We start from the raw sequence: 8,149 nt of genomic DNA on the forward strand, positions 1-8,149 counted from the left end.
TTCCTAGAAGTTCTAGTACAAAACAGGGCTATAAACAGATTATAAACTAAATTATGAAGAGATCCCACAGCCTAAGCTATTCCTGCTACTCAAGAGGCACTATAGCCCTTCTCTATCCATTAAATAAGCCCTTGAATTACTTACCTGCATAGGCAGGTAATTATTAAATTCACCTGTATTTGTAGTGATTTCTGCCATCCAACTGCAAGGCATGGAGAGTTGCCGTGATTCCAGCTGCCTTCAAGTCAATTGGGATTTTGACTTAACCGTCCCCAAAATTTTACCCTGAGGGCAAGCCTGTACTGTGCCATGGTGCAGGGCACTGCACGAAGATGCCAGAACGAGCATGAGCCAAGGCTTCTCGTCACCCTGGCTCAGGGCATCGCCACGCAGAGCCGTCGTGTTGGAGGCTGAAGCAGCTTACCCTGGCTCATACTGCCTCTCCCTGCTGCCTCCTGCCCTGTTTGGTCTCAGCCATACCACGCTCCTCTCTGTACCTCACGCTCCCTTCACGCTGCCTGCTTTTAGGGTTGGCTCACTCAAATGCAGCTGGTAGTTTGCCAACACCTTGCCTGGTCCAAATGGCTTTTTTTTTATGAAACCACGGGCTTGACATTGATCCTGCTATCTGCATCCAGGTTGGCTTTGTCCAGCCATAGCAACAGAAGGGGCTCCTCGGCTACTTTGGTACAGAGATAGGGTGTCTAACATCCCTGCAGAAATCACAGTGGGACTCAGAGTCCATTTCCCAAGGATTTCTGTTTTAAAAGTTTTTAAAATCCTTTAAAAAGTGTTTTGACTGAAGTTCTCCACTAGATTATTTTCTTCTCAGGCAATCATTCTGTGATTATTAATATTTCATCTGTTCACTGCCACACAGAGCTCATTTGATTAAAAAACTGCGCATTCAAAAACTTTTCTGTCAAAACAGTTAGAGATCCTTGTAAAGAATACTTTGTTTTCCTATGTGCTCTAAGACAGCGCATGTGACATTAGTGACATGTATGGATACACAGAGCGAAAGGCTTACCAGTTAAACTGTCAGTATTTTGGGAAAATTTATATCAGAATGATGCTTTGCATCATGTAGCCATGGCATTTCTGACATGGTTCAGGGAGCCCCGAAACTGGATTTGCTGTGGCTTCAGACCTTGCACCAGATGGTCCTCTGACACTGACTTAGACAAGAAGAGCAACATCCATTACTACCCTGCCTGTCAAAGACAGGACCTGGACCCGTTCTCCCTCTTACAAACCTGCTACAGAAAGTGGGGAAACCGAACCATGCAAACACTAATATTTGTAAGGACTATTTTCCACAGCCCTCTAGTGTCTGTTCTGTTAACAGCCATTCAGAAGACAACATGGGTGCTCAGGCTCTGCTGGTTACGATTTCCTTGCCTGTGCCGCCTGCACTTTATGTGGATGTACCTGAGCTGCCCGTAAAACCCTAACGGGGTAGGCTGTGCAGTACAAATCTCATGACCCAACTTCTGCATTTGGGGTGAGGTGTGCTGTGTGCACCAGCTTCCGTCCTAACACCACCTGAGCTCTCAAGCTAATTCACCAGTGACCCCCAGATATGACACATCCTTTTGATAAAAGCTCTCTGATGGATGTACCTAGCAGTTAGGGCTGAGGTCCCTTCTGGCTTCAATTCTCCTTTGCAAGAAAGCAGCCTTCCTTTTAGGTCTGCAGCTGTGATATTTTCTTTGGGCATTTGCCAGCGTTTGCAACACTTACCTTTCTCACCACAGCAATATAACTCTGTCCTAAGAGGGCTTGTAAACTGCTGTGAACTCTATCATAAGCAAGGGTAACAAAACCAGCAAAGCACAATATCCTGTAATTGTAGTGTTGGGAGGCGGAAGTCAAAGTGATTCAGTTGTGTTGCTCCAGTCCTTACAATCCAATAATGCAACCCAGAGAACTTAATAGTCAGGGCACTTAAAAACAGTATCTAACATCTTTTTATGACAACCCTAGCAGATGTGCAACAACACAGTGTAAGTGCTGTTTAAAAATTATAATAAAGGCAGATGGGGAGATGAGCTGCAGCAACAGACAGATCACTCAGTTCTTTCAGGTCAGCAGCCTGCTGTTTGCTCTAACAAATAACTGAAACTTTCCCCTGCATCTTCCTTTTTGAGTCCTTCACCTTTTGCTAACTGCTGAGTTCTTCTTCCCCGCAACAGAGATCAGATCCCACCTATGTGAAATGCAAATATATGCTCATTCTGCATTGTCCAGAAGACTTGCATTTTATACTTCCCTGTATCTCACGACATATCTACAATAGTTCTACAAGCCCCCATTTATGACTGTAAAGGTTATTAAATACCATAAAAGCCATCAGATATATTTATTGGCCTCTATTAAAATAGAAATTGAGAGGAACAATTATATTCATATTGTCATAATTAGTACAATGTCTCTACAACCATAACCACATTAATCAGACATCATATGAACGATTCTTAGGTTGTTAGCATTTCAAGAAGCTCACTTGCCCTTAAGCTCATGGACACATAGCAAGACAAGAAGCGGGAAGCTTTAAAACAAATTAGTTAAAAAAAGACGTTACTGAACACAGGTCTTTATCATTAGCCATAAGCTTCAACACAACTGTACACAATTAATGGTAAGAAAAAGATCACTTTTACCCGCATGCATTTTCCACTGCAAAGTTCCTTAGCAAAAAATTTTTAATACCATAGCTGGACAGAGCAGGAGTTTCTTGTTAAGAAATGGTAGTTCGTCTGTTTAGAGCTCTGGAAAAGTAAGTCCACAGCTAAACATGTTTGCTCGTTTTACATTTTGAGAAACAGAGCTGCTGCTAAACCAGGTTCCTAATTGCAAGTTTGCTAGAATGGGTCTCTGGGGAAGTTAGAAAAAACACAAATACCTCCTTGGGAGCCACTGGAGATTGAGGTACTCTTGTGGCAAAAGGTGAAGGAAAATTTTCAGCAATTTTGATGACTGCTGAAAGTTGGGGCTCTACACAGGGGGCTGCACGCTGAGTAATGGATACAGAGGGAATATGGGCTTTGCAACAAGTTTCACAGCACATTGCAGAGCATAGAAGCAGCAGCATGAAGACTTTACAGCTGGCAGTGGGCAAGCATCAAGAGGAGCACAATGTCACCGTGTTTTGATACTGCAGACTGTGCTTCTGTTTACTTTAGCAGCTCCTGAACATTAGTGTGTGTTCCCTGCTGAGATAATGTTTCTGGCTGAGTCTTTTTTTTCCTCTGTTAGAAGAGGTAATTTTCCCTGCATGTTTTGCTAGCAAGAACTTACCTCCTAGCTAATATATTCACCATCCACTAACACAAGCCAGCTCCTTCCTTCTTGCCTGTCTGCTGCTGAGATGGGTAGATAACATAATTCTAAGATCTTGTTTAGATCCTGCTGCTTTGTATTTCATCTCCCTTTCTGCTGTCTTGTTTTCTCCCTGCAATAGTCCTTACGGACTTCCTTGAGTGCAGCTTAGGAGACATTTCTGTGAATGATGGATGTTGGCCATTGTAGCACCATGCTCCCTGCCTAGAGCAGTACTAAAGAAGATGGAGTAAGTAAACAATCTGAAGGTCTTTTTTTATCCACACACTGTGGTCAGAAGATTTTCAAATGTCCACATCTGGGCTTTGGGTTACAAAGCAAATAAGTCTGGCTAGGAATTTCACCCAGTGGGCTAAGCCTCCAAAGGGCTCACTAGGCACTCACGGCTGTGATGGTCCTGTAAAAAAGGGTTTGAGCTTTCAGGAAGGAATCTCCAGCAATAGGTTGTAGTAGAGACTTCAGGAGGCAATTTTGAAGACCTGCCAGTAACAAGAAAAGAGATTACAGATGTTCTTACTTGCTTTGTTTTCTCTGTATGACCTGTCATATGCTTGGATGGTGCCCTGCTTTCTACAGCCTTAACCCCAAGGCTGTTTTTCAGGAGTCTAAACAGTGTCATTTCAACTACTTCTACCCAGACCTCATCCCAGAGAGGTCAATTGTGGTCTTAGGTATCTCGTATTAAACAAGACTTCTTGGGCAGATCTCACTTTTCCTACCCTGCACCCGCGCTAAAAAAACCTTCTCTCTCAAGGGGGCTCACATGCAGGAGTCCTAGATTAAGGTCTGTGCTGGGAGGTAGGACTGTTCTTCCATACACCTTGGTCTTGCTAAACTTGGAGTCAAATCAAGTTTAGTTGTGACTACCCAAGGTCCTCATTTCTTATGGCTTATCTGAAGGCTGTTCACATCAAGCACCATGAACCTATTTTATTCTCCTCTCAGTGTCTAACATAGCAAATTAAGCCAAATGCTGCAATCATGGCTTTGGTGTGAAAACTAGATCAGTTTGGTTGCTATTGGTTTGTTCCTGCAGGCCTGGCTAGTAACTAACTGCAAATCTCCTCTCAGAGGGAAGCCCAACATGCTGACCTGATCTGGTGAGCCAGGTTCCTCCTGCAGCTAGCAGCAGGCTGGAAAGCAGCCGAGATATCCAGGATCTGACAAACTGTCCAGTGAAATCTGGGCTAGATTTCAAAACCTTTGATAAGACATGACATGAAACCATTTTGCTATTCAAAAACATTCCAACAGCCCTTGTTCTTGATCATATTTCAAGCTCATTGCAAAGCAAGTTAGCTGTTAGCTGTTAGCCTTGAAAGATAAAATGTATATGTAAATATATGCATACATGCCTAGAAATATATATGTAAATGAACTTTTTGCATGGCTGGATAAGTTTGCAACATCCACATCATTATGTGTAGCTGACATGATTTCCTCAACAGCTAATGGGAAATGTCCATATGAAGTCAAACTTCATAAACAGCCAGTTTTTTTTTTTATTTTATTTTTCATCCTGCCCCAGATAAACTTTTGAACAGATGCCAAAAATTTTAATCTGTCTGGACCGAGTGCTGTTCTCATACAGGAAATATTACAATGAGAAGAAACATAAACATGTCTTTAAAAGATTTGATTATCGGACTCATATAGACAGACAGATCTTCATATAGGCCAGTACCAATCTCTCTACAGGTATCTATTTATTGACTGATTGATACTCTGTCCGGAGATAGATCTGGATCTGGGCAGACAGAAAGTTACAGGTTAGTTCTGCTTTGTTCATAACATCATCCTCTCCAGAGAGGGGCATTTTGACTGACAAATGATTTGAATCTAGTTCCTGATACTCAAGTGTATGCTATTGATCTGGAAGTCAGGCCAGAGAGTCACAAATCTGATCTATTAGCAGCTTTGTAATAACACTGTATCATATTTCCAAGCTTGCAGCTGCTTCCAAACATTACAGGATGTGTTTGTTCTCATACTTGACCCCTTTTATTTTGCCCAACTCTTGACTCACTCTTGCAGCCAGCTAATTTCTGATAAATTATGGAACCTCTCACAGCTTCTTTCTTGCTCTGCTCTCTGAAATCCATCTTCTGTCTTCATCCATGATCAAGCAAAAATAAGTCTCCTTCACTGTTGCAATTCATTTTAAGGATTCTTTGTTACTGCTGATGCCTCCTATGAACAGGACACCTGCAGTTGCCACAAGGGCTTGAAGGAGAGCAGGAAGAGAAAGTACAATAACATTTTCTGCTACTGCTGAAGGCCAGCTGCCTAACTGGTTTCTCTGCACAGAGGGATGCCAGTATTTTGTCCTTTTGCTTCAAACAAGGAGACCTGTCCAGTGTTCCTGTTGCAAATTACAACTGTAGAAGTAAAACACAAAAGTGAAGCCTAGAAGAAAATAAATGTTTCCCCAGAACAGATAAAACACTATCAAAGACCATGCTCTGACTTACAGCCTCAATGGGCAACACACAAAGGTTTGTTCCAGAGCAAAACATCCATCTCTTTTATACCACAGAGGACCTGGATTTAGATCTGTGCTATTGAAGTCCACACAAAGTCTCACAGAGGATGGCTGGATTTAGCTACTATTTCAATCTTGAAATAGTGGAATAATACCCTGGGAATTATGATGGTGACCACAGCAAACTGTAGGTATTTGCTCCATCATTTTGCAAATAGAATTATTAATATCCTGGGTGTTTTCAGCCCTGACGAACTTGATCCACTGCCACTGTCTCCTGATCCCCATGAACAGTTAAATCAGGCTTGCTGTCAGTGTGTGGCTTTCTCATGCTGTTGCTACACCACCAAGCAGGAGCACATCCGTAGGGTGAACAAACTGTTAGTGAGGATGCAACATCTACAGTATTTGAATTCAGAGAGATGGTTTTAGACTAGCTTTCATTTGGACCCATCAAATCAGCATCCATCAGCAGCTACAGTGAATTAGGATGTGCTCTTAGAGTAAGTACATCTTCCCATGTAGTTTCACTGAAAGGGAACCCAGGTGCATGAGACTGCTCTGGTTATGAATCAAAGAGCAGTAAATAAAGATGAACTGGAAATTTACCTCAAAACTACATTGCTGATGTGTCTAAAAAAAAAGAAAAAGAGTGACACATCTGAGATATGAGCAGGCTGCTGACTGAGGAAAGAGATATTGGTGGAAAAAAATACTGTGGAATGCAGAGACAAGTTTTTAGGATAACATATCACTTTACCTACTGACTGATAATAGCTCCTTAGGTTTGTACAAGCCCTGGAGCACATTGCTTAGCCCTTCTACCTTAGGCTCCCTCAATGACTATCTGGCAGTGAGGGTTAGGCTACTCCTCCCCATTTCACACCTAGTGGGGGACGGCTGTGCCACAAATGGGGCAGCTAGCCTGCATGGGGCACCACGGCAAGCAGAACCCTCAGCCTCATATGCCACCCACGCCTCCACTGGGTGCAAGCCTTCCAGCGGGGCCAAAGGCTGCTTTCTTCAATCAGACACTGTCATGTGGTGGTTTTATGCTACTGTTTTGAAGACAAACCATGTTAAATGTAGCAGCCATTCACTTTGAACTGTCATGGTACAGACACAGGGATTAAAAATAAGACCAAATTCTAAGAACAGATGCCCTTTTTAAAAAAGGTAGTCAGTGAAAAACATACCATAGTTTTGAACACAAATTGCTACTGAGAAATTGTAATAAATATACAAATATATGAAATGCATTAAAGTGTTATTACTTGTATTTATATTTGCATGACTACAGGATTAGAGGAGTAATGCTGATGATGCATATTTGAATGAAACCAGAGTTCAAGACCATCAATGATTTCTTGCTACCCAGAACAAGAAACCCCCTGGGACTCTATGACATGCAATTAATCCTTGTCCTGCTTCCCATCAGATCCTTGGGCACAAAGGAGAGTAGAATAAAGAGTAGAATAAAATATTCTCTGTAGCTGATCTCAGGGGGACACAAATAATTGCATTTGGATATGGAGAGCTAAATTTGTATCACTTTCCGAAAGTACCTTAAATAACCCTTGGCAAAAGAGTTTTTTAAAGCAGAGCAGAATCCAAATGAAGCTTCATGGGTGTGGGGTCATATTAAAACCTTAAAATTCAGCCTATTTTCATCAGAGCTGTCTCAGCCAACTGAGATGGTTCTGCAGAAAAACTGTGCTCCTCACAACTCTGTCAAACTTTCTAGTGAAACCAGATGAAACTCCATAGTTCTGGACTCAATCAGAAAGCTTATAGGAGGCCTGTATCAGCAGCAGCACAGATATAAGGCTCTGCTAGTTAAAGCCAGAGTGTAGTCTAGCATATAGATTGGTTTTCAAAAATTCCACTTGCCAGTGGCAGGAAGTTCTTTTCATCAGGCAGCAAAAACATAACGGATTAGATCTGCAATCAAGAAATACCATTTGATGTCAGCTGGGGCTCGGAGATCAGTATGTATTCTTTTTCTTTGCCCAAGAAGATTGCTCTGAGGTTGTGTCACTGGATTATTTTGAATAGGCAGGCAAGTTTTAGCTCTATTTGAGCAAAACTGTTTTTTCTTCTTCTCTCAAATACATGTCTTAGAAACCTGCTTATACATGTACACATTATTTCTCCCTGAACAGATGTTACTTTTCACAAAATTACGAGGCTATCATCTGTGATGAATACTAAATAGTTTCAAAAAGACTATTCTGTGAGCTGGTACAAAGCATAGAGCCCAAAGGAAAGAAAGGAGGGTCTGGTGAGGAAAACAACAGCCTCATCAGACCGGGTCCCAGTTCTGGC

The sequence above is a fragment of the Falco punctatus genome (assembly GCF_963210335.1).
Source record: "Falco punctatus genome assembly, chromosome: 10".
Lineage (NCBI taxonomy): Eukaryota > Metazoa > Chordata > Aves > Falconiformes > Falconidae > Falco > Falco punctatus.